The following is a 27,735-nucleotide window of genomic DNA, read 5'->3' as shown; positions in this document are numbered from 1 at the left end:
AGGCAGATTTACAGAGGTTAGGGAAGAGGTCTGTGTGAGGAATGAAGAATTGTAGTTTTTAAGCTTGAGAATAGCAATTAAAATCATGAGAACAGAGGAGATTGCCAAGCAAGGGGTAAGAGTGAAAAGAGGAGAGACTGAAACATAGAAGCTTGGGAAATACGAATAGTTAAGGGTGTGATAGAAGGAAAAGAGAAGACAACATAATAGCATAAAAGGGCTAGAGAGGTAGAGGAGAAGAACCAAGAGAAGCCAGTGAAGGAGACAGGTTCAAGGTGAAGGGTAACGAGTGTGAAAAATGGAAAGTGGTGAGGATCTGGTCTTGTTCATTGGTTTGAGAATTAGCGTATCTTAATGTCTTTTGTAAGTACAATTCCAAACGTAGGCATGAGGATCGTAGATTGGTGTCAAAAATTATCAGCAATCAGATATTGCCGGGTTGAGGGATAAATGTTAAGTGAGGAAAACAAGAAATGAAGTGTACGTTCAAATACTTTTAAGTGTTAACACCGCCAAGACGATGAAAGGGTAAAAATAATTTAGTGTCCTCCAGTAAGGGCTCATTAAGCTTTTTTTTTTTTTTCTTTTAGGTACTCTAGGGCCAACAGGTGGGATGCAGATTGTTCTGTATGGCTCCACATGCCACTATAATCAATGGTGAGTAGATATTACCAAGAGAGAAAGTATTATAATAATTAAGAGCTATAGAAATGTCCTTCTTAGCAAGGAGGGAAATTCGTTACCCTAAGACATGTTGAAGATCTCTGAGTAGCCACTTATCACAACACTGGAGATGAAAGTTCTGTATCATTTAAGGGTTTGAGAGAGAGCCTCTTTCACATGAGACTCTGTTCAATTATTATCTTTTGTTTATAATGGCGGAGAGCGGTAATTTGAATTTAGATTATAACTCTAGGTGACAGGCCTCTAGACTTGCTTTATAATTCTCATTTTTTGTACTTTTTCTTCCTGTTAAACCTAAGCATGTGCTACCAGGAAACTCTTTGCCTTTGATCCCTACCCCATTTTGCACACACCACACCCAATTGACCAAAGTGGTCTCTTCTCTCATCCACATTAACCTCCTTTCCCTCCCAAAGCCCTCTCAGATTAGCCTCGTCCAAGTTCCTGTCCCGTTGGTTGTTCCAGCCGACTCTTCTCTTACTGGCATGTGCCAATCCACAGGTCAGTGACACAGCCACCACTTGTCAGGGTGTCAGAAAATCTACATGTACTTATATGGTTTCCCAATTTGGCAGGCAACTGCCATCCTGTATCAGTGTCCCCTGAGTCCACCCAAAAATTTAAAAAAGAGTGACCTTGCAAACAAAGAGCTGATAGGAAAAAAGAGATTATTGTATAAGATGATACACTGTTTAGATATGTCATGGTTTCCTACGAGGAAAAAAAGCCAGGTTCAAATAAATAAATAATAATAACGAGGAGGGGACAACAACAGGGATGTGATTACTGTTTTCTATTTATATGTGTTAATTGATTCATGAATGATAGTCCTGAACTGTATCCATTCCTGTTATACGTACACATTACCACCAGGGCTCAGAATTCATTTAAAGTGAAGCTATTAGAGGTAACTGTTTTCTGACTCGTTGACCTGCGTATAAATACTGCTTTATCTTTCCATGATATATTATACATTAAATCGCTTTCTTGAGATGAAAGTGCTAAATATAAATTGACATTTCGCTGGTTCAGAATTAACATTATAAGATCAATTGATATACTTACCTCACAGAATTACTTATTCCTTTTATGGAGCCCCAGCAGCTATCAAAAGCCAAGTTAGGCTCTGAGGCTGTAGGGTAGTGCAGTACGGGGAGGTGGCTGGGCTTGCTGGCACCTAATGGCCGGAGCTTGCTCTGACTTCACACTTTCTATTTTGGACTGCCTTGCCGTCGGGCTCCTGGTATCAGCTGTTTTTGAGAATGGACTCACCTCTAAACAACCTCCTTCCCTGCCTCCCTCTCTCTCTCTCTCTTTTTGGATAGCTTTTCTGTACACATAATAAAAATAAATATATGAAGCAAGTATATAAATCAAATGTAAATCTGCTATGAGTGTGTTAAGGGGCTCTCCTTTGAGTAATAGCATAATTTTTAGAGCACAAACATGTCATCAATTTTAGGTTCTGAGAGACCACACATGCATATATTACCAATGAAATAGATTGGTCAAGGGAGCACAAACCATAATTGATTATGCAGTTGCTATTGCTTCTTGTTTTCATTTGGATTCTGGATGTATAAACAATATTTATTAAATCATGATTTTTTGGTTTTATGCTCAGAACTTTAAGGTTTTTAGCATTCTTCCATTTATTGGGTACAGCTGTTGGCTTTACTGACGTAGCCGAGATGGAAAAATTTTATTAATAGAATAATGAATAGAGGTTGGGCTTGCTTCAATAATAAATAGCTCCCTGAGAATAAGTAGTATTGTACTTCCCAGGCAGCTGTGGGCAGTGAGGAGGGGGAGCTGGACGGGAGTGTAGTCTTTGGGATGTAATCTGGCACAGAAGGAGAGGAGGAGCCACTAATATGGCAAAAAACTGTGAGATAGATGGTCTAAAATCCACCCCCCCCCCATAATGCCTATAATCTTCGGGAAGTGTATCATACTCTGAAAATCAGGTGACCAGATATTTTGTGGAAACATGGATGGGACTGAGCTTCATTTCTGAGATAGAGCCCAAGGAAATAAGGTTAAGAATTTACAGAAATCACAGAAAGGAGGATTCTGAACTTAACAGGCCATGATATTGACTGTTCAATCCAAATTTACTTAAATTTTTAAGGGAAGCAATGCCCCCAAATAATTAGTAGGTTACATCTAAATAAGAGTTAGCATAAAAGTGAAAGACTAAGTAGAAATATTGCTCACATTCTTACAAATGGCTTTTAACTGCATGTTGGCATAAACCTGTAGCTACCATATAGACAGGATATTACCTTTATGTAGTATAAACATACATGGACTTTTTTTTTTTATTACTCATCTCAGATTGATTTGGTATTTCTGGGTGGGGATCTACTAGCCTTTCCATTCTCGCAACTTCTCACAGAGTCTAGTAGATTTCAAGGGTAGTTAATTAATGTCATTGATTGGCCTGCTAACTGAGTGACAGCAAGAGTAGGTTTCCTGTCTGCACGAGTGAACCCAAATATGGAAGGGACAAAGGCATTGACAAGAGAGTTGGAAAAAATGGAATAAAAGAATTAGTAGAAAAAAAAAAGAATTAGTAGAAAGAAAGAAATATTGAGTACTCGAGATCTACATAATGGACTTACATAAAAATTAGGGTAAAAACCTTAATTTAGTTCCACGTTGTGATATGTCATTAAAGTTTCAGTAAGTGATACATGCCATCCATCAAACAAAAACCAAAATTAAACAAAACCCAAAACTCTGTGGCTTAACAGAAAAAGAGAGGCATTTTAATGTGAGGCAAGCTTAGGTGTGATCCAGTGGGGGTATAAATAGAAACGGAGTCTGTGTTTCTCCAAGTTTGATTTGCAGACCATCTGTATTATAATCACGTGACGCACTCGTTAAAATGCAGAGGTATGAGCCCCACTCCAAAGCACCACGTCAGAGTTTCTGGAAGAGAGGGCTCAAAAGTCTGTTTTTAATCTGCACCCCAAGTAATTCTGATGTACTCAGGTTCGGAATCACTGTCCTGGAATGCAGATTTCCCTATGGTTTCAGAGTTGATGGATAGGATGGATATTACAGAGGAGGAGGAAATGACGAGGGAATACTTGTTGGACACTAGACAGGCTGATGTGGCAGTGAACTTGGCTCTATAATAAAACAGACCAGGAGTTGACTAGATAATACCTTGGGCAAGCCCTTTAATTTTTCTGATCCTCTGTCTTCCTTCCTGTGAAATGCAAGAAAGAGTAGTCCTTTAGGGTCATCGTCATGAATAACGATCATTTGTGTAAAGAGCCTGACAGGTTGTAGGGCTCCTCGTAAATCAGGGCTCTAATCCCCTCCCTGGGAAAGGAGGTTTCACTGTGCTCAAAGTTAACAACCCTAGATCCCAGAAAACTGCCTGGAAGTGTAGGGATCTCACATTTGAAGAAAATGTTTTATAAATAGGCCACCTAACCCAATCCAAACATCACCAACACCACATACATGGAGGACAAATAAGATTCCATAAGAAACCCATGCCCGAGAGAAAAGGAAATAAAATTTGTCCTAAGAACGTGGTAAAATAATACATACTTCCTACTGCTTTGTGCCAGGACATGATTAAAAAGGAAAAGTGTGATTTCCTAAAGAGCGAAATAAATTATTTCAGCTAAATTTGATGGGCTTGGAAAGATAAATGCCGCAGATAACAAAGAAACTAAAATTATAGCTCCAAGGAAGTAGGAGACGAACATCAAGTTTTTGTTGTGTGGGTGATTTAATCTCAGAGGAGCATGACAAGAAGACCTGAAGTGAGGAGAAAAGAAATGGTAGGTAAAGCTTGTAAACGCTCAGTGTCCCTGTAGCAAATCGATATAGTTCTGACTTTGTTTCTAGGAGGAAATAGCCGTTTCAGGCCCCCGGTCCTGATATAGCAAGTTAGGGTTGCAAGATCACGTAGTTGCAAAGGACTTTTTTGAAGTGGGGAGTGTAATCCATTTTTTTAAAGTTTTCAAAGTGAGCATTTGGATGATTGTCGGAGGTAGATTTTAATTTTTATAGCCTTTTTAAAAAAAGTGGGGGAAGGGGCATAATGTCTTCTTAGAGGATCCTAGCATCATTTCTTTTTTGTAGTTAATTACGTGGTTGAGGCTCTGGTGTTGAACCACTAAAAAGAGAAATATTCTGGTAGTAGTTAGATAGTTGGCATCAGGCACTTAGCAAAGAAAACAAGACGTCTTTATAAGTTAGTTGGTGTAGTTTCCCACCCCCAGCTTTATTGAGATATAATCGACCTATAACATCGTGCCAGTGTAAGCTGTATAGTGTGTTGATTTGATGGGTTCATATATTACAAAATTATTACCGCCACAATGTCAGCTAACACCTCTATCACATCACATGATTCCTATTTCTTTTTTGTGGTGAGAACATTTAAGATCCGCTCTCTTAGCAACTGCCAAGTATATAATACAGCATTATTAACTATTATCACCATATTGAACATTAGATCCCAGAACGTGTTCATCTTATACCTGGCATTCTGTATCCTTTGAGCACATCTAGCCCATTCTCCTTCACTGCTAACCACTACTCTGGTCTCTATTTCTGAGTCTTTTTTTTTTTTTAGATTTTATCTGTGAGATCATGCAATATTTGACTTTCTCTGTTTGACTTAGGCCTTCATGGTGCATCCATTTTTGTCTCAAATGTGGGACTTCCTTCTTATTCATGGCTGAATCATATTCCATTATATATATATGTATATACATATATATATATATATATATATATATGGCACATTTTCTTTATTCATTCATCCATTGACAGACACTTGAGTTGTTTCCTATTTTGCCTATTGTGAATGATACTGATTTCATTCCTTTGGATATATATCTAAAAGTCAGATTTCTGGATCATATGGTATTTCTAGTTTTATTTATTTATTTTTTTTGAGGAACCTATGTTATTTTCCATAGTGGCTGTCCCAATTTACATTCCCACCAACAGTGTCTGAGGGGGTCCCTTTTCTCAATAAACCCACCAACACTTCTTATCCCTTATGTTTTTGATGATAGTCATTCTGACAGGTATGAGATGGTATCTCATGGTTTTGATTTGCATTTTCCTGAAAATTAGTGATGTTTAGCACTTTTCACATACCTTTTGGCCATTTGTGGAGCTTCTTAATATCTATTCAATTCCTCTGCCCATTTTTATTTTTATATATTTATTTTTGAAAGATTTTTATTTATTTATTCATGAGAGACAGAGAGAGAGACGGCGGGGGGGGGGGGGCAGAGACACAGGCAGAGGGAGAAGCAGGCTCCATGCAGGGAGCCTGACGTGGGACTCGATCCCGGGTCTCCAGGATCATGCCCTGGGCTGAAGGCAGGCACTAAACTGCTGAGCCACCCGGGCTGCCCCCTCTGCCCATTTTTAATCTAATTGTTTTTCTCATATTGAGTTGAGTTCTTTATTGACTTTAGATATTAACCCCTTGTTAGATATATTATTTATAAATATTTTCTCCCATTTCAAAAGTCGCCTTGTCATTTTGTTGATTGTTTCTTTGCTGTCCAGAAGCTTTGTGTGTATGTGTGTGTGCAGAAACTTTTTAGTTTAATATAGTCCTACTTATTTATTTTTGCCTTTGCTACCTTTGCTTTTGGTATCAGATTTAAAAAAAAAAAAAAAAAACATTGCCAAGACCATGTCAAGGAGATTTATCCACATGTTTTCTTCTAGGAGTTTTATAGTTTGGGACTTTAAATCTTTAACACATTTCAAATTAATTTTTGTCAGTGATGTCAGATGGAGATGCAATTTCATTTTTCTGCATTTGATTTTCCAGTTTCCTCAGTGGCATGTTTTGAAGAGATTATACTTTCCTCATTGAATATTATTGTCTCTTTTATAAAAAATTACTTGATTGTATATCTGAATATCCTTTTCCATTGGTCTATGCGTTTATTTTTACACCAGGATCATAGTGTTTTTATTAGTATAGCTTTGTAGTATAGATTTTTTAAAAAGATTTTATTTATTTATTCATGAGAGACACAGAGAGAGGCAGAGACACAGGCAGAGCGAGAAGCAGGCTCCATGAGGGGAGCCTGATGCGGGACTCGATCCTGGGATCACGCCCTGAGCCAAACAAAGGCACATGCTTAACTGCCGAGCCACCCAGGTGTCCCTGTAGTATAGTTTGAAATCAGGAAATATAATGCCTCCAGCTTTGTTCTTTCTCAGGGTTGCTTTGGCTATCTGGGGTCATTTGTGGTCCCATACAAATTTTAGAATTGTTTTTTCTATTTCTGTGAAAAATGCCATTACAATTTTCATAGGGATTTCATGGAATCTTTTTTTTTTTTAAATAATGCCATCCAAGAAATAGATTTGACAATACTACTCAAGAATTTTTTTTAATGATTATGTTTTTTGCCCGATGCTAGGATTGATTTTTAGCTTAAATTGAACCCAAAAGTCCTTTCAGAAACAAAAGATCAACCGTTTTTCTATTACTAATAAAGAAGAAACCACCAGTAAAGAAAGAAAAAGGAGAGAAAGCTGTGGACCACAGAACCCAACAGGGAGGTCCTTCCTCATTTTGTGTACACCTGACAGTTCATCAGACCCTATTGAAAAAAGGATTAAAGTTCCCTAGAAATGAGTTTATCATAATTTTATTATTTATGCTATTAGTTTATCATAATTTTATTATTTATGCTATTAACACTAGATGACAATAGACAATCTGATAATTGTAGATTTCCATGGGAAAAATGCAAGACATCCAAAATAGAATGATCAGAATAAAAAAGGAGCATCCCAGATTAATCTAGAAGAAAATTGTTCATTTGACCATACCTGACCAAAGGTTTTCACCATTTGCTAGGTATTGGATATTTAGAATACATGCTCCATGATATTACTAAGCACCTAGTAAATACCCAACACATGCGGGAGAGTCAGTGGCCAATTAAAACATAGACTATGTTGTCAAAGAGTCTAAGGAAACTAGAATTCCACATATTGTCTGTGTGTGTGTGTGTGTGTGTGTGTGGACACGTGTATTAAATATGAGCTTAATGTGTTCTAAACTATAAATGGTCATATTTTGTAGAATAAACTTTTTCATTCATTATCAATCTTTTCACTGTATTTCTTAATGAACTGCAAGACTACGCTACTGAGAGATAGCTAGAAGAGGCACATTTACCTGGTTTTTCAGTCTGGATAGCAGTGACTCTTTATGACCAGGCCACCTGTTATATCCTCTGAGGAACATGGCTCTAGCAGGCTTATTTGAAGCTCGAAGTGCTATACATTCTGAACAAAGACACATTATTCCTTTAAAATAAGAAAAAAAAATCACTGTGAATGGTTGTACAGAAAAAAGCGATGCTAAGTACAATAGATAAAATAGTTATTAGCTTCCCTTTAAGAGATTTCAACAAGAATCTAAATCTTTTTATGGGGGAGAATCCAATTTTTTCACAAGGTGTATCATTATCATCTGGGCATAATTCATTGGCAGGGAATGATTCCTTACACAGATACTGGTGATAATATAGCATTTGCATTTTTCAGAACTTTATGTTTAAAAATGAATAATGGGTGAGAATAGAATCCTAATGTGTTTCTATCTTCACTGAGACACCAACACCTCGCTAGCATGACTTCATTGTGCCAGACCCGGCTGAAACTGCCAGTTTGATATTTTTAAAAGTATCCCTTCTAACCACCTCACCTAAAACTTCAAAGATGATTATTATAAGCTTATTACATCCTCTTGGTGATTTTTGGTATTTCTGGTAGAGGAAGTTTGCTTTATTTTGACATATGGTATAATGATCACATCCAAATGGACAGCATGGACTTCCACCAAGAGGCCTTGACTTGTTCCTTCCAAAGCTATTTAGTGTCCTCAACCAGACAGCCGTAGTCATGCTTTTAAGTTTTCCACCTGATTTGAAGGGGAGGCGAGAGACCAGCTTGACTATTAATATATCATATATAATATATATGAGTTCAAAAGCCTTCAGTTAGTTTTTTCTCCTCAAATTCATACAAATGGAGTCACATGTGAGAGTAGTGCCTTCAATTGCTTCCATAATGATTAATTGCTGAGCAACAAAGGCTTCCGCAAATCCTCTGAAAGAACATCTTGCTGGCTTACAATTAATGCCTCTCCTTTGACAAAGTCACTAGCAGGAAGAGGGGGAAAGAGCTGATGTTCAATAGTGAGCACACCTCCATTTGTCATAAGCCCAAGCTAAGCTTTTCACAGCTGCTTTTCATTTTCTTTGTCTCCAGCCCAATAACCTCTAAACAAGGGAAATCTCTCCTTAGTTATGACATGACTGAAGCACAAAGTGTTAGCTTTTTGAAACATTCCAACCCAATCTCCTTCCTTTCTCTTAAATACTAAGCATGAAGTCATAAATTAGAAAATGCATAGATTTTCGGTTATAATCCCATTTATTAAGGTCTGACAGAGTAACTCCATCTCGTTAAATCTAGTTGCAGTGCAGTAAGATTTATTAAAGGGAACTGTAATGCATCTCGTTAAAAGAAGAGCTGGGCACGTCTACTATATTCAGAGTTAATGGTGATTTAGAAGAAATGTGCAGAACATTTATTTTTCTTTCTGACTTTATGACATTTTTGAAAGCCACAAAAATAATAAACTATAAAATGTAATTCTTCTCTCTAAAAGATTGTCTTGTGGGTCTGGTATTTCTCACTATCTAAAATGCATTACTGTACAAATTTTGCAGGTACACGCATCTCTGTTAACAGCAGAACACTTGATAACAAGGAAGCCAATTGCAACAAGTCCACGTACTGTGGAGCCGGAGGTGTTCTTCAGTTACTTTCTCATCTAAACGGTCCCATAAGACAATGTAATCTTGGTCCTTTGGCTCTTGCATAACAAACCATTAAAAATAGAAAAATCATCTTAGTGGTAGGGTTATTCTTAAAACTCTGATGAAATAAGCAACAGCAGACTAGTTAAATGGCTAAATAGCAAGATAATAGAGATCACTAGTCGGTTGTTTTTTTAAAATTTTGCCAGGAATGAAAAAAAAATCTGCAAATGTTGCAAATGTTGCTTCGTTGCATTGGCCATTCATATAGGAATGCTTCGACTGGGCCATAAGATCATTCAGTGGTGTATGCCTGAAGCGTATCGAATAAATGTGAAAGAATATTTTCACAGCATTCTGTGAACATGAAAAAATAACTGGCTTCAAAGGCACATATGGGTGTTTTCTTCTATAGGTCCCTCTGGCTGCTGCACACCACTGGGTCAACTGTTTTAATAGGCAAGCGTCTGTGAGCAGCAAACCCAATGTTTTCTGTATCTATTGGTCCTATGGGCACGCAGCAGTCATTCATCTCTATTGGTCAAATCAGTGATGGAATGACTAAGTTGATAGGAGATTTTTATTTTTTTGACTTATAGGTCTCTTTACGTTTTTAGCCAATAAAAGATAAAGTATCAGTAATAGGGAGAAAAAATATATTAATGTCAGTGGTTGGAAATGCAATAATTTGCCAGTTCTTCTATGTGAATTGTCTGCCCTTTGATTTGTGGGCACTGCCTTTGGGCTTTCTGGCTGCCTTTTTTCTTCTACACGATGTATCCTTTTTACTTTTTCTCCCATTATTCCCATGCTTTAGGACCTGGCTTTCCAACTACAGTCCATCCTTATTATCACCTCCTTCATTAGCATAGTGGAGTGTTAATTGTATTTTGACAACTGCTTTCTATTTTTGTGTCTTCTGTTCAATGCCCTAAATCAAGAAGGGATCATTTCTTCACTGAAAGGAAAATCTTCAGTGGAATAATAACAATAAATAGTTTAGTTATTTTTTTTAAACAGAGATATAATTTGGTCTGAATAAAGATGAAATATTTCCATTATGTTTTGAGCTGAAAAGTTAAGGTCACAGGAATGAAGATTAAAAAAAGGCAAGCCAAAAAAAAAAAAAAAGGCAAGCCAAATGAGAAATAAATAAGAAGAAGGATCAATTGTTAACTAGCATTAGCCAATTATCTAGGTAAATGCACTTTGCTCTTTCATTCCCTGTTTGTGGCCAGTTTACAGAATGGAGACAAGAAGGTTAAAGCAACACTCACAATTGAAATATTTTTGTAACTTCACTCATTTCACTAGTAGCAAAGATTGCCATCATTTATTGGAATTACTATGTGTCAGTCTTTGTAGTGAGAACTCGACCCACATCAGCACACATTTAATCTTCAGAGCAACTCTATGACTTAGACTAAATCTCCATTTTATAGATGTGAAAACTGAGATTTATAGAGGCTGAGATCATATAGCTACTTAGCGGCAGAGTTATGTGGATCCAAAATCCATGCTTGTAACTGAATACTCATCTATGAATTTTTTTTAAAGATTTTATTTATTTATTCATGAGAGAAAGAGAGAGAGAGAGAGAGGCAGAGACACAGGCAGAGGGAGAAGCAGGCTCCATGCAGGGAGCCTGAGGTGGGATTCGATCCCAGGACTCCGGGATCATGAGCTGGGCCAAAGGCAGATGCTCAACCACTGAGCCACCCAGGGATCCCCTCATCTATGAATTTAATGAACATTACTCTGCTGCTGCTCTCAAGAGGACACAGACTATTTGGGGGCACAGGCTTAAATTAATCATTAAGGCTATGTTTGAATTTATATCTTTATTTTATTTACTCATTCCTTTTTTAAAAAAATATTTCATTTATTTATTCATGAGACACACACACACACACACACACACACACACAGAGAGAGAGAGAGAGAGAGAGAGAGGCAGAGGCACAGGCAGAGGGAGAAGCAGGCTCCATTCAGGGAGCCTGACATGGGACTCGATCCCAGGACTCCAGGATTACGCCCTCGGCCGAAGGCAGGTGCTAAACCACTGAGCCACCCAGGGATCCCCCCCCCCCTTACTCGTTCTTTTTTTAAAAGAAGATTTTGATTATTTGAAAGAGAGAGCACAAGCAGGGGGAGGAGCAGGGGGAGGGAGAAACAGATTCCCCTCTGAGCAGGGAGCCTGATGCGGGTCAATCTCAGGACACTGGGATCATGACCTGAGCTAAAGGCAGATGCATAACCAACTGAGCCACCCCAGCGCCCCTGTTTCAGGTCTTATATTCAAGTCCTTACCTCACTTTTAGTTGATTTTTGTGTATGGTGTAAAATAGTGGTTATTTCATGCTTTTCTGGCTGTCTAGTTATCTCAACACTATTCGTTGAAGAGATTGGATGTTCTTGGTTCCTTTGTTGGAAATTAACTGATCATAAACATATGGGTTTATTTCTGGGCTGTCTATTCTGTTCTATTGATTTTTTATGCCATTTCCATATTGTTTTGATCATCATAGTTTGGTAATATAGTTTGAAATCTGGAAATGTGCTCCTTCTAGTTTTGTTCTTTCTCAAGATTTCTTTGGCTATTCTTTTGTGGTTCCATAGAAATTTTGGGATTGTTTTTCTACTTCTGTGAAAAGTGCCATTGAAATTTTTATAGGGATTGCGTTGGATCTTTAGATGTTTTTAAGTAGCATAGAGATTTTAACAGTATTAATTTCTAATCCATGAGCATAGAATATCTTTCCATTTATTTGTGTCTTCAAAAATATGGAGTAGCTGATGGATTAAAAAAAAGACCCAACCATCTGTTGCTTATAAGGGCCTCACTCCAGCTTTTTTTTTTTTTAATTTTTTTTTTTTTATTCATGATAGTTACACACAGAGAGAGAGAGAGAGAGAGAGAGAGAGAGAGGCAGAGACATAGGCAGAGGGAGAAGCAGGCTCCATGCACCGGGAGCCTGATGTGGGATTCGATCCCGGGTCTCCAGGATCGCGCCTTGGGCCAAAGGCAGGCGCTAAACCGCTGCGCCACACAGGGATCCCCTCACTCCAGCTTTAAGGACACATAGAGACTGAAAGTGAAGAGATGAAAAAAGTATTCCATGCAAATGGAAACCAAAAGAAAAGCAGAGGTATCTGTGCCTACATCAGGAAAAGAAATAGACCTTAAGCCAAAGGCTGTAACAAGAGACAAAGATTGTCTTTATGTAATGATAAAGACGTCAATTCATCAAAAGGATATAACAGCTGTAAATATTTCTGCATTCAACATAGGAGTACCTAAATGTATAAAACAAATATTAATGGACCTGAAGGGAGAAATAGGTAGCAATATAATAGCAGAGAACTTCAAGACCCCACTTTCAACAATGGATAGATCATCCAGACAGAAAGTCGATAAGAAAAAATTGGCTTTAAGCTACATGTTAGATCAGATGGACTTAACAGACATTTACAGAACATTCCATCCAACAGCGACAGAGTATAAATTCTTCTTTAGGAGAATGTTAGGCAACAAAACAAGCCTGCGTAAATTTAAGAAGATTGAAATCATATCAAGCGTCTTTTCTGACCACAATGGTATGGAGCTAGAAATCAATTATAAGAAACTGGAAAATTCACAAATATGTGAAGATTAAGCAAATGCACCTGAATAACCAATGAGTCAAAAAAGAAATCAAAAGGTACTATCTTTTTTTGTTTTTTTAAAGATTCTATTGATTTATTAGAGATAGAGAGAGAGAGAGGCAGAGACACAGGCAGAGGGAGAAGCAGACTCCATGCAGGGAGCCCGATGTGGGACTCGATCCCAGGTCTCCAGGATCACACTCTGGGCTGAAGGCAGCACTAAACCGCTAAGCCACTGGAACTGACCCAAAAGATACTGTCTTGATGCAAATGAAAGTAGAAATACAACATACCACAGCTTATGGGATGCAGTAAAAGCAGGTCTAACAGGAAACTTTATAGTGATAAATGCCTACGTTAAGGAAAAGGAAAGATCTCAAATAAAGAAGCTAACTTCACACCTCAAAGAACCAGAAAAAGAAGAACAAACTAAGCCCAAAGTTCTAGAAAGAAGCAAATAACAAAGATCAGAGAGAAAAATAAATGAAAAGAGACTAAAATAGAAAAAAAATAAAAGAAACTAAAAACTGTTTTCCTTTTAAATTTGCCACTTTAAAAAAGTTATTTATTTATTTATTTATTTATTTATTTATTTATTTATTTATTTATTTATTTAAAAGGGAAAGCATGCACATGCATGTGGGGTGAGGGACAGAGGGCAAGGAAGAGGGAGAGAGAATCTGAGGGCAGAGCCCAACTTGGGGCTTGATCTCAGGACTGCAAGATCATGACCTCAGCTGAAATCAAGAGTTGAACATTTAACTAACTGAGCCACCCGGGCACCCCTTGTTGTTTTTCTGGGTTTTGTTTGCTTGTTTGTTTGTTTTAGAGAGAAAGCACATGCGCATAAGCAGGGAGTAGATAGGAAATGTAGAAGGAGAGGGACAGAGAGAATCTTAAGCAGGTTCCATACCCAGTGTGGAGCCCATCTGGGGCTCAGTCTCATGACCTTGAGATCATGACCTGAGCCAAAATCAAGAGTTGGATTCTTAACTGACTGAGCCACCCAGGACCCTAAGAGCTGGTTTTTTTTAACTATAAATAAAACAAACTGTTAGGTAGACTTACCAAGAAAAAAAGAGGACTCAAATAAACAAAATTATAAATCAAAGAAGAGACGTTACGATTGATACCACAGAAATACAAAGCATCCTAAGAGACTACTGTGAACAATTATATGCTAACAAACTGGATAAATTCCTAGAAGCACACAATATACCAAGACTGAATCATGAGGAAATAGAAAGTCTGAACAGATTAATCATTGGTAAGGAGATCAGATCAGTAATCATAAACCTCCTAACAAAGAAAACCCCAGGACCTGATGGTTTCACTGGTGAATTCTATCAAATATTTAAAGAAGAATGAATACCCATCTTTCTCAAATTCTTCCAAAAAATAGAAGAGGAGGAAACACTCTCAAACTCACTTTATGATGCCTGCATTACCATGTTACCGAAGCCAGGAAAGGACATTGCGAGAAAAGAAAACTATAGGCCGATATCCCCGATTGAACATAGGTACAAAAACCCTCAACAAGTTACTAGCAAACTGAACTGAACAATATATTAAAAGAATCATTCAGGGCAGCCCGGATGGCTCAGTGGCTTAGCGCCGCCTTCAGCCCAGGGCCTGATCCTGGAGACCTGGGATCGAGTCCCACGTCAGGCTCCCTGCATGGAGCCTGCTTCTCCCTCTGCCTGGGTCTCTGCCTCTCTCTCTCTGTGTCTCTCATGAATCAATAAAATCTTTAAAAAAATAAAAAAAATAAGAGAATCATTCAGCACAATCAGTTGGGATTTGTTCAAGGATGTTTCAACATCTGCAAATTGTGATACAGTACAATTAACAAAATAAGGGTAAAAAAAATCCTATGATCACCTCAATAGATGCAGAAAAAGAATTTGACAAAATTCAATATGCTTTTGTGATAAAAATGCTGAACATCCTGGGGACAGAAGGAGCTTCCCTCAAAGTAATAAGGGCCATATATGACAAACCTACAGCTGATGCCACACAGTAGTGAAATGCTGAAAGCCTTTCCTCTAAGATTAGATTCATCTCTTTTCTTCTTGTCCAATATATCCATCAGAACAGTTCTTGGTTCTAACTCCAAAATACATTCTTTCCAACGTTCTCAATCATGATCACTATCACTTTAGACCAAGATACTACTGTTGTGATGCCCTCACTATTGTAGGACCTCACCAGTCGGGTCCTGTGTTTCCACAGTCTTGTCTCCTCTACGAATGACTTCTTGCATTCACCCATTTAAATAATTTCTCAGTACAAAGGAATTCTTCCTTTAAGTCATAGGAACAGACGTGTTCTTAAAAATAAACACTACCTTTAATTCCACAAAAGATTCAGGTTTGGATTTCTTTGTAGATTCTCCCCAATTAGTAGTTATTTTGCAAGTTGCCATCCAGATTAAGCCATCAATGAGCACAGGGGAGGAGTGTTGGCATTTTTTTATTCTTGGGGAAATAGACGTAGGTTTCAAATATTTTACATACAAATGATGTTTTTATTAAAATTTCTTTGCTGTACAAAATTGAGAAACAAGCTTCCGTTTGTGGATTCCTGCTTAAAGGTCAAGAACATAGTCCACTGACTACAATGAATCTGTGTGTTTTTACCATGATCGTGAATAAACAAAAGGCAAGCCACCATTTCTGTGATTGCAATGTTCCTCCTATTTCATTTGGTTCTTATAAAAGCATCAGGTGAATAGCTCTGCCTCTATTTTCACTGTGTGACCATAATAGCAAACAATTACAACCAGGCTCGTTTTTCTTATTTACAAACAACAATTTTTATTAATACTTCACTATTTTAGCTTGTGGATGACAAAAGTCACAGGGCTTAGGGGCTAAAGAGGAGGGGAAAGTTAGGGTATGTATTCTACTTAGATTTGTATCTTCGTTAGTTAATGCTCTGTTTTGCTTCCTGAAATGTCCTCTGATAGATGTCAAATCAATAACACTTAAACCATAAGAGAACCCAAAGACTAAACACTTCTAAGGGGGAAAAAAAAAAGATTTGTATGAGCGAATTGGGTTCCAAACATACTAAGAAGCAGAAGTGATGGTTGTTAACTTGGTTATGGTATGGAAATTCGGTTAATAGGGATTCTGAGGATGACCGCTGGTCACATCCTCACTCTGGTGTGTAGATTAGAGCCTAAGAACTGTTCTCCTCCTCCTTCTCCCCTTTTTCTCCTCCTCCTTCTCCCCTTTACCTCCTCCTCCTTGTCCTCCTCCTTGTCCTCCTCCTTTTCCTCCTTCTCCTCCTCCTCCTTCTCCCCTTTACCTCCTCCTCCTTCTCCTTCTTCTCTTCCTTCTCCCCCTTCTCTCCTCACATCCTCCTCCTCCTCCTTTTTTCTCTTAAGAAGTCTTCTAATTAATGCCCCTCTGACAGTGCACATACAAAAGACAGATATGCCTGTTTGTGGATTCCAGGGCCTATTACTCATTTTGTTTCTCAGCTCTTGGATTCATCCTCTTGTCTGGTCTCCTCATCCTCATCCTCCCCAGATCTTGGATATTACTAACTTAGCGACTTCCACTTTACTACTGTATTTACTCCTCTGTGTACTCAGTTGAAAGCACTGCTGGGCGGGAAGTAGAGAAGAAGGAAGTGTTAATGCTATGAAGTTTCATTTGACTACATCTCTAAGATGTATAATGAAAAGCTCTTGCAACTTTAAATTTGATTTGCTATAATTGAATTGTGGTTACAACTCCCTAGCAACATGTCTATTAAGTGAGGAAGACCTGTGTTACTGTTTCTTGGCAAACTGGCTAACCGGAAGGCAAATTTTTATCAAGTGGTATGTAGTGCTTGTGCTAATGGAAGAGGTATTTCAAAACTGTTCATAATGATAGGTATTTTTTAAAATATTTTATTTGTTTATTCATGAGACACACACACAGAGAGAGAGAGAGAGAGAGAGAGAGAAGCAGGCTCCATGCAGGGAGCCTGATGTGGGACTCGATCCCAGCACTCCAGGATCACGCCCTGGGCGGAAGGCAGGTGCTAAACCACTGAGCCACCCAGGGATCCCCATAATGATAGGTATTTAATGTATTAAAGGATACATACAATATTTGTGGTTATTTTTGAATTCTTTGTATAAATTATTTACTATATAGGCCTCACGAAAAATTCGTTACTAGCTTCTTGGTGAGGCTGGCATTTTTTATATATACTTTTGGGCTACTCCTCATTGTTAAAATATAAGTTAGCTGTGTTGCAAGTTATTTTTAAAATGCATCCTGGTTATTTTGGTTCCAAACTCCTCCAGTGCTGACTAGGAGGGTCTCAGTTGTTTTCAGCTGTTCTTTTTTAAGAGGCAAATAATAATCTATATTGTTAGTGGTTAGTATAGAATTTTTTCTTGCCTTTCAGAATTGGAGAAAATCCCTAAGGGTTAGAGCAAGGCATTCATATGGGATGGTGAGACTTCTGTGGTTTTTTTGCTGTGGTTAAATTTGCATTTAGGCGGCCAGTACATGGGAAATGAAAGATAGTCTTAGTGGTTCCTGGAATTTAAGTGTTCTTGGATTCTTGTGCTACAGAAAAAATGAACATGGGAGTTTTTTCCATCCCAGGTAGATGGCTGAGAAAAATTATTTGACTTGCAACATATTTGGGGAAAAACTAGGAAGTCCTGTGAAATTTCAAGAAAATAAGGTATAATGTATGCAGACACTTGAACTTCTCCTTTATGCTGTGTGGCCCCAAACCTCTCATGATACCTTCTTTTGTTCCTTTTCTCTAAACTAACTCTTTTCTCCCTGATGATTGTGAATATTTTTGCTATTTTGCTGTTTGGTTCTATTAACTGTTTTACTTCTTTTATTAAAAAAAATTCTCTTTGCTGTTATTCAAGTCAGTCACTGTACAGAGATGATGTTGTCTCTTATTATAAATGATGGTTCCCCATGTAGTCTGTGAGACAGTACGTCAGAAATTACAAAGGCACTTAATGTGTAGATTCCTCCCCCCCGCCGTGTGTGTGTGTGTGTGTGTGTGTGTGTGTGTGTGTGTGTATCTGTTTCCTGGGTTTTACTCCATTTCCCAGACAATTCTTATACAAAGCACTGTGTGAAAACCCTTCTGGCACATTCTAAACCACCACACATGACCCTTACAGAATAATGAAGGTTGTTCTCAGTTGTCTGTTGGGTCAGATACTCAGATAGTAAAAGTTCTTTAGGGGGGTTATGAAGAGATGAATTTAATTTTTAATTTAAATTCAATTTGCCAGTATATAGTATATATCATTAGCTTCTGATGTAGTTTTCAGTAATTCATCAGTTGTGTCTAACACCCAATGCTCATCACATCACATGCCTTCCTTGATCCCCATCATCTAGTCACCTGGCCTTCCCACCCATCTCCCCTTCAGCAACCCTCTGTTTGTTTCCCAGAGTTAAGAGTCTCATTCATGGTTTGTTTACCTCTGATTATTTCCCATCCAGTTTCCTGTCCTTCCCTTGTGGTCCTCTGCACTATTTCTTATATTCCGCCGATGAGTGAAACCATATGATGACTGTCCTTCTCTGATTGACTTATTTCACTCAGCATAATGCTCTCCATTTCTATTCACATAAATGTAAATAGTAGGTAGTCATCCTCTCTGATGGCTGAGTAATATACATATCACATCTTGTCTATCCATTCATCTGTTGAAGGACATCTTGACTCTTTCCACAGTTTGGCTATTGTGGTCATTGCTGCTATGGACATTGGGGAGCAGGTGTCCTGGTGTTTCACTGCATCAGTATCTTTAGGGTAAATCCCCAGCAGTAAAATTGCTGGGTCGTAGGGCAGGTCTATTTTTAACTTTTTGAGGAACCTCCACACAGTTTCCCAGAATGGCTGCACCAGTTCACATTCCCACCAACAGTGCAAGAGGGTTCCCCTTTCTCCACATCCTTACCAACGTTTGTTGCTTCCTCTCTTGTTGATTTTCACCATTCTCACTGGTGTGAGGTGGGATCTCATTGTGGTTTGGTCTGTATTTCCCTGATGGCAAGTGATGCGGAGCATTTTCTCATGTGCCTGTTGGCCATGTGTATGTCTTCTTTGAATAAATGTCTGTTCATATCTTCTGCCCATTTCATGATTGGATTGTTTGTTTCTTGGGTGTTGAGTTTGGTAAGTTCTTTATAGATCTTGGATACCAGTCCTTTGTCTGATGTGTCATTTGCAAATATCTTCTCCCATTCTGTAGGTTGTCTTTTAGTTTTATTGACTGTTTTGTTTACTGTGCAGAAGCTTTTTATCTTGATGAAGTCCCAAGAGTTCATTTTTGCTTTTGTTTTTCTTTCCTTTAGAGACGTGTCTTCCAAGAAGTTGTTGCTGCTGAGGTCAAAAAAGGTTGTTGCCTGTGTTCTCCTCTATGATTTTGATGGATTCCTGCCTCACATTTAGGTCTTTCATCCATTTTGAGTTTATCTTTGTGTATGGTGTTAGAGAACGGTCCAGTTTCATTCTTCTGCACATGGCTGTCCAATTTTCCCAGCACCATTTATTGAAGAAACTTTTTTTCCAGTGGATATTCTTTCCTGCTTTGTTGAAGATTAGTTGCCCATGGAGTTGAGGGTCCATTTCTGAGTTCTCTATTCAGAGACAGAATTTTTTTCTCTCTGTGTATATGAATATCCCTCTTATGAGTTTTTTCTCTTTTACAGGAGTTTCCTGTGGGTTTGGGGTATTAGAACGAGACCAGGTCATTGTAGCTTGTGAGGATGTGCCAAAATGAGCTTAGAGGTAAGGGGAAAAGAGGCAGAAAATAGCATTGAAGCGGGCTTTCATTTTGGGGCAGTTCTTGGATTAAAGTGGACAGAGCAGATAGGGTCCTCTCAGCTTTCACAAGGTTCAGGGAATGGAGTCCTGGCTAGTAATAAGATATTTCTTTGCTTGGAAGACATCATCTTTATTGTAAATGCTCCTTGGAGAAATTGCTGGTGCAGCTAACTTCATGGAAGAAAATGTGATATGACTGGTGGAGTTATGGTTCTACTTCAAGTCCTAGGAGACATGATTAGCCAAGAATGCTACAGAGAGAAATTGTGTATGTTGTAGTTAGCAGTAAAAGTCCTAAGGTGCTTCTGAGTGTGTCACTATCCTGGGGGACCTATGCCTTTTTTGACTGTCATGTCACATTTAAAAACAAAATAAAAATAACATGATCCAAGCCCATTATTAAAAAAATAAAAGTTATCAGTATTAAAAAGCCTTTTTGAAGTCTTTCCCTTGATATGTGCTCCTGGACTATCACTATGGACTTTCTGCTCTTTAATTTCTAAAATGTAGTTTTGTTTGGGTTCCATTTGATTCTGTGTTGACTATGAGAGCCCCAGTACTCTACGTGTTCAAAGCAGGTTCAACTGCTAAAATATAGCCTACACCGCAGAGAAAGGAAGCCTTGTAGGTCCTTTCCAGGCATTTGCAGGCCTGTGGATGGGTTCGTGAACTCTCACAGAGGGATGGTTTAACCCACATTCATCCTATTTAACTTGACCATTTAAAAGGCTGACCTTTTTATAATGTAGCAACTAGAACAGATTCCACATCTCTTTTATGGTTGAACTGCTTTCTTTCTAACTTGTTATTTTTTATGTGTGAAAGGCTTTAGATCAGATACTGAGAAGCTCATCACACTAAAGGGAGTTTAATTAATGTCAATGGAAAATTCACAGAGAAAATAAAAGCAGCAAGCAATAGAAATCACATAGGCTAGATCTAGAAGCCCATTGGGAATAAGCCCACGAGGCTTAATGTCTGAACACAGTCTATCAGATCAAGGAAGGGAGAATAAAAAGTTGAATCTAAGTTAAAAGAGAAATCCCTCATTGCTAGCTCAAAATTCTGCATTCAGAAAATCCTAAAGGACCAGACATCCAACAGAGTCAAATCCCTTTGCTTTTTTTCTTTTTTATTTATGTTAAACTAGATTTTTGTATGATATGGCATGTGATAGGGCAGGCCTCCAGGGAAGCCTTTCACAGGTGGACCTAGGGCCTGGTTTGGGAGTGAAAGTATGGCTTGGAGTATGATCACCTTGGTGACCTTTATCACACAAGTATGAATGTTCTTTCAGGCGAAGCCAGGAGAATCATCAAGCACTTAGCATATGTTGGGTCTATGACAATTGTAGATTCTTTGGGTCACTGTTTTCTAATGGCTTCTATCTTCTTGCTCTAGTCTTCACTTGATTTGACCCTTTGGTGGTGTGACATGGCACCGTGGACCAGTACTCTTGAGACTAATTCAAAAGACTGAATCTAACAAGATGTTTAACATTTCTTAATTCTCCTGCAACCTCTGATTATGCTTGCCATTTGTGGATTATGTATTTTCTAAGGTCTAGGTTATAAAAATAATCAGACATTTCCCAAATAGTTGTTTGGCTGTTGAGGGTTCTGATAGAAACGCCAACAGACTTTTGTGCATATTGCATAGATTGTCGTGGGAATGTCAAGAGCTTGCAGTCTTTTTGGTAGCATAGCAACAATTCCAGGCATGACTGTTGTCAGCACACTCAACAGAACAGCATGTTCAGGGCTTTCTTGTAAGGCAGTAGTAGCTGAGCCAGTCTGACCCAAGCTTGCCCTGGACTGATTATGCCATGCAAGGTGCTAATCCCGTGGAAGGGAACTGAATTGTGTTTCAAAACATTCCCCTTTTGTTGTCTTATGAATCAAGTTGTGTTTAAGGGCTTTTGTTATTTATGTCCACACATGAAACACATCTTATGGTATTAAGATAAAAAAAAATCCTCTTATATTTCATTTAAGATGTTAGCTCCAAAATGACTAAATATTTACTGAAAAAGGAGAGCTTTCTGTCCATTGATGTGATTGTCTGGACATTAGCTTATAGTTATTGGTTTAATTTGCTCCACTCCTCTCCCCTCAACAGTGATTTTCTTTTTTTTTTTTTTTTAAATTCTTTATTTATTTATGATAGTCACACACAGAGAGAGAGAGAGAGGCAGAGACATAGGCAGAGGGAGAAGCAGGCTCCATGCACTGGGAGCCCGACGTGGGATTCGATCCCGGGTCTCCAGGATCGCGCCCTGGGCCAAAGGCAGGCACCAAACCACTGCGCCACCCAGGGATCCCAACAGTGATTTTCTAAAACAAAGTAAAACCAAACCAAACCAAATCCAACCAAAGAAAGACCAAGTAAGTTCTGCAACACCAAGCAGCTAACGTTTGGGCATCTCCACTATTTGCACAAACAAAACCAAGCATTTCACTAATATCATCTGATATTCATGAACCCTAGGGGTTATTATTATCCCCATTTTACAGATACAGAATCTGAGGCCTAGAGAAAATGATTTTATCAAAACCACAGAGAAAGTTGGAGGTGGGATGGAGGGCCAGGTCTATCAGACTTCAAAACCTGTTCTACAAGCCACTTTCTCTTTTTCTTCAAGGACTGTGATTTGCCCAGCACGGGGCCTGACACGTTAGGCCTAGAGTGACTATGTTTGGACTGATTTGATCCAGCTTGACACATATATTCAGTTATAAAATAGTGGAAGGTAAGAGGGTGCTCTCCATTTCTCTAGATACTTTTTTTTTTTGTTATTAAGGTTTTAATTTTAATTCCGGTATAGTTAATATACAGTGTTAAATTAGTTTCAGGTATACAATACAGTAATTCAACACTTCTGTACCTTAGTCCATGCTCATCATGATATGTGTATGTACTCTTTAATCCCCCTCATCTCTAGGTTCCTTAAATTATATTTGGGATTCTTTTGGAGAAGTCGGAACGCCAGGAACCCAATATAAAACTCAAGAACCTTATAGATGTGGTATAGACAGCTCTCTTACTTGGGAACTTAGTTTTCATGGCCCACATGACAAGCTGGCAAATGGGAGAAGTGAGGGACATTTTGCTGAAGGAGTCGAATGAGGTGAGTAAAAGGGAAAGGAAATGGATAAATTTGTTGTTGCCTCAGAGGTTAATGGAAAATATCCATGCTTTGCTGAGCATAACTCACTGCATAAAAGATGTAGCAAAGTTGCTTAACAAGGTCACTCAGCTCTGGGGAGATTTTTGATCTATGTTCAGTCAAATCCTTTCACCTGCAGTGGCCGGTCAAACTTTGCAAGTGGAGTCAACCAAATTAGTCACCCGAAATTCAAGCGCCTGGATTGCACTTTCTTAGGATTTAATTCCTTGTCACTGTCGCCACCTGGGAATGACACCTCCTAATTGAGTGTATTCAGTGATGCCCAGAGGCTTCTCTGCTATAAGCCCCAGAGGACACCTATTTATCTTATTTAGATTCAGGCTATTTGCTGACGAAAGGCATTTGTGTCAGCAGAAGGAGCCAGCTTTGGAAAATAAGGAAGATTCCAACAGTGTAGTGATCAGTTATCACTGCATCACTTTCTAGATAAACAAAAAAGAAATAAAATTGTTTAAAATGTTGAAAGAATAAACATCGGGTTAAATATTAAAACCAGCATTTTTTGGTCTCAGCTGCCATCATGAAGCATAGTGCCTTGGCCCAATTCCAAGCCACTCAGTATAATGTTTCTATCCAGAGCCCACAGTAATGAGAGGAGATGTCAAAACCACCTATTCATGGTGATGCTGCATTACTCGAGGTCAGTCTCCTGGAAATCCTTGAACCTTACTATTTGAATTTTATCATAATGAGCTGTGATGACATGCCTTGATGGATTCTGTTTCTGAGAATATTACAACACGTTGACTGCTTACTATGATGTTCTAGCAAAAGACTTGTTTTCGTAGGATTAGATCTATTGACTTCTTGTGCAGTGACTGAGCTCTTCAACAATTGTCACCACCATCTTGGCTGAAGTATTGGGTTTAATTAGATGCCTCTCACCTGAACTATGGCGGCTACTTTGGTCTTCCCCGCTCTTGTTACTTCCCACACCAATTATTCCTATGCCTGCCTATTGCTGAGATATGAATCATAACTTTGTCTGTGACACTTTTTCTGCACATGCAATTTTTATGTCTCCGTATTGCCTACAAATGAAATCTAAAAATCTTAACCCAACACAGTCTTCCAAGTATTTGTCCCACATTTAACGGTCCTGCATTGAAATCTAGCAGTGCCCTCTGTATGCAACAGATATTCTTCTCCCATATTTTTGCTCATGTTTCCATTGTCTCCTGAAATTCTCACCTGCCCTGTCTTATGGACATATTTTCCCTCTGAAAGCCTATCTTCTTCCTTGAAGTTCTCTGTTGCTCTCAACAAGGTATATTTTCTTTCCTTTGAACCTTTGTGGTATTTAGCATCTCTCAATGGTAATTATCTTTACTCTTCATTTTCATTCTTTATTTTGTCTCTATGGTCATTTATAAATGTGTATCCTCTAACCAGGTTGTAAGTAATACGAGGTTTATGTCTTATCTTTGTTTTACATACAGGAGGATCTTAGTTAAAATTTATTGATATGAATTGAGCTCTTGCTATTAAGGCCAATTTAATTTCTTCCAAGCTTCCACTTGTTTCTTTTCCATCAAGAGAATAGTATCATTGGTGATACTCTAGCACCTGTAAGTTCATTTAACAGTATTTGAAATACTAATGTCTGTTGGATGTGATCCATCTCTAATGTGGAAAGCAAGTGGGTTAAAGCTCATAGGAAGAGGTTACATTTTTGTCTGAATTTCCTCCTACTTTGAGTTCTGTCATCACAGGAATTAGCCTCCTGTGGCATTTAATTACTTACAATGCTCCAAACTACTTGTCATTCCACAAAATTGGTTAAACATTGTGTTTTGTTAAAGATGATAAGTAAAGCTCATTTTCCTGTAATTCTACATATATTTACTCTGGCAGGAACTTGAAGGTGGAGATTGTACCCAGTAGCCTTTTTACACTTAACTGTTGTTGTTGTTGTTGTTGTCATTTTTTTGTTTTAGTTCTCAACGTCTCCTCTGGCATTTCAAGTACTCCAGAGACGAAAGTGATGGGTATGTGTTTCAACAGTTTGAAACTATACTGAGACTCCACTCAAGAATAGTAGCATTTCAAACTGAATTGAAGTGAAAGTTCATCTTACAGGCTATCATGCTTCATGAGGGACGCACAGGACAAGAATTTGCTAAAGGGTCAGTGGGCCATTCAATGATATCTAGTTCTCTCCGGTTCACATACATGCCTGAAGACTTAAAAGCCAGCTCAGAACTCCAATGACGTTTCAGGCAGAAACATAAATTGGAATTAAAGTCTAAGTTTAATTAAAGTTAAGTTAAAACTATTGTTCAAAATATTATTTTGGCAGCTTATACACCATAATTTAAGCTTTCTGTGTAAACTCTTCAAGATCTGATATGTGTGTATAATTATACCCAATCATTAACTTCCTTAATGCCTCTGTAATGGCACCTATTGTACTTTTGTTGTCTAGGGCCTTTTAGGACAATCTAGAACAGTTAAATAATTTCAAGATAAAACAGAAAAAAAAAATCCCTCTCCATTTTTAGGCATGGACTAGATACCATTTTTTTGGCCTAACTAAACTCTGAACTGCAATGACAGTGACTCTATTTATATATATCATAGTTACCATCAAGAAAAAGGTGTTTAGGGGCACCTAGGTGGCTCAATGGGTTAAGCATTTGTGTGGTTAAGCGTCTAGTTTTGGCTCAGGTCATGATCTCAGGGTCCTGGGATCTAGCCCTGCATTAGGCTCCCTGTTCAGTGGGGAGCCTGCTTCTCCCTCTCCCTCTGCCTCCTCCCCCTTGCTCATGCTCTGTTTCTCTCAAATAAATAAATAAAATATTTTTATTTTTTAAAGAAAAAGGTAAGGTGTTTATATCTATTCCTGCTGGTGTTAGAACTTGTATACTTGCCAGCCTATACAGCTTTGAGATGTTGTTATAATGGGCTTTTTATAAGCATGATGATACATCTAACTTCCAGTTTCTGTTGTTACTTTCCTCTTTATTGGAATATAGCAGCAAAATTAATGACCTTTAAAATAAATATGCACTAATTTTAGAATAATATGCCTTAAGTTGCTCTAGAAATAGCGGTACTGCAGAGGCACAGTCTGGTGAGCAAACTTAGCTAGTAATCATCCCAGCATGATGCCAGGTACTTTTCAGTTGACATCAGTCATTCTCAGCCACGTAGTGCTATGGGGCGCAGAGGCTTTGGGATTATGCTCAGTGACATTGTTTTGTGATTGTTAGCATTAGAAGGTGGCTCCTGGATGAAGGAGCAATGGAGATTATTCTGGAGCCTACGTTTGAAAAAGGCAGCAGATCACCAACACTGGCAATGTGTTGTATCTTAGAGAAATCTTAGCAGACAAACACTTGACAGGACCACAAAATTAAAAAGACTGCCAAGTCTGGGACGTTTTTGAATATATTAACTTTTTATGCAGTAAAGACAGAATGGCCCAACTGATAATTGTACATGAATTCTGGCTGCTATTCCAGTGCACATTTTCATAACTTATATTTAAACTTTTTAAGTTGAGGTATAATTGACATACAACAATTATGTTAGTTTCAGGTGTACAATGGTTTGATATTGTGTATATCAAAATAATCACCACATAAGTCCAGTCTAGTCTATGTCACTACATAGTCCCCAATTTTTTTTCTTGTGATGAAGATTTTTAAGATGCCCTTCTCACAATTCTAAAGACGTAATACATTATTAACTATAGTCACCATGCTGTATATTGCATCCACTTGACTTATTTTATTTTATTATTATTTTTTAAAGATTTTATTTATTTATTTAAGAGAGAGAGAGAGAGAATGAGAGAATGTGGCAGGTAGAGGGAGGGGGAGAAGCAGAACTCCCACCAAGCGAGGAGCCCACTGCAGAGCTTGATCCCAGGATCCCGGGATCATGACCTGAGCTGAAGGCAGATGCCTGACTGACTGAGCCACCTAGGTGCTCTGACTTATTTTATACTTGGAAATTTATACTTTGTGACCTCCTTTGCCTCTATAGCCCACTCCCTGCCCCCTGCCTTTGGCAACCACCAATCTGTTCTCTGTATCTATGAGCTTGTGTTTTTTGTCTTTTGGGTTTTACGGTATTACTTTTTCTGTGTCTGATTTATTTCACTTGGTATAATGCCCCTGAGGTCCATCTATGTTGCCACAAATGGCAAGATTTCATTCTTTTTTTATGGCTGAATAATATTTCATTGTGTATTTTCTCTTTCTGTTCATCTATGGATGAGCAGATAGGTTGTTTCCATATCTTGGCTGTTGTAAATAACCAATATGCGATAAACCCCTATGCAATAACCATAGGGGTACTTATATATTTTTTTCAAATTCGTATTTTGTTTCTTTGGATAAATGCCAAAAAGTGGAATTGCTGCATTATATGGTAGCTCTATTTTAAATTTTTTTGAGGAACCTCCATAATATTTTCTATGCTGGCTGCACCCATTTAAATTCCCACAAATAGTGCACAAGTATTCCCTTTGCTCTACAACCTCACTCACTAACACTTGTTATTTCTTGTCTTTCTGATGTAGCCATTCTAACAGGTGTCAGGTGGTATCTC

General features: G+C 38.2%; 1 long non-coding RNA gene across 3 annotated transcripts in view; it reads left to right on the top strand.

The window, feature by feature from the left end:
* Positions 1-587: 587 nt before the first annotated feature.
* LOC140602269 (uncharacterized) overlaps positions 588-27,735 on the top strand; it is a 32,034-nt gene continuing 4,886 nt past the window's right edge. The window contains exons 1-6 of one of the 3 annotated variants that reach the window (XR_012005238.1): positions 589-657; positions 1,101-1,185; positions 22,633-22,740; positions 22,933-23,118; positions 23,691-23,818; positions 25,116-25,166. This is a non-coding gene — a long non-coding RNA (uncharacterized lncRNA). Of the gene's footprint in view, positions 658-1,100; positions 1,186-22,632; positions 22,741-22,932; positions 23,119-23,690; positions 23,819-25,115; positions 25,167-27,735 lie in introns of all 3 variants that reach the window. The other 2 variants (XR_012005239.1, XR_012005240.1) reach the window with 2 other exon arrangements.

The sequence above is a fragment of the Canis lupus genome, chromosome 13 (assembly GCF_048164855.1).
Source record: "Canis lupus baileyi chromosome 13, mCanLup2.hap1, whole genome shotgun sequence".
NCBI classification, from domain to species: domain Eukaryota; kingdom Metazoa; phylum Chordata; class Mammalia; order Carnivora; family Canidae; genus Canis; species Canis lupus.
Note: the sequence above shows the minus strand (reverse complement) of the source record. Positions and strands in the feature narration are given on the sequence as shown.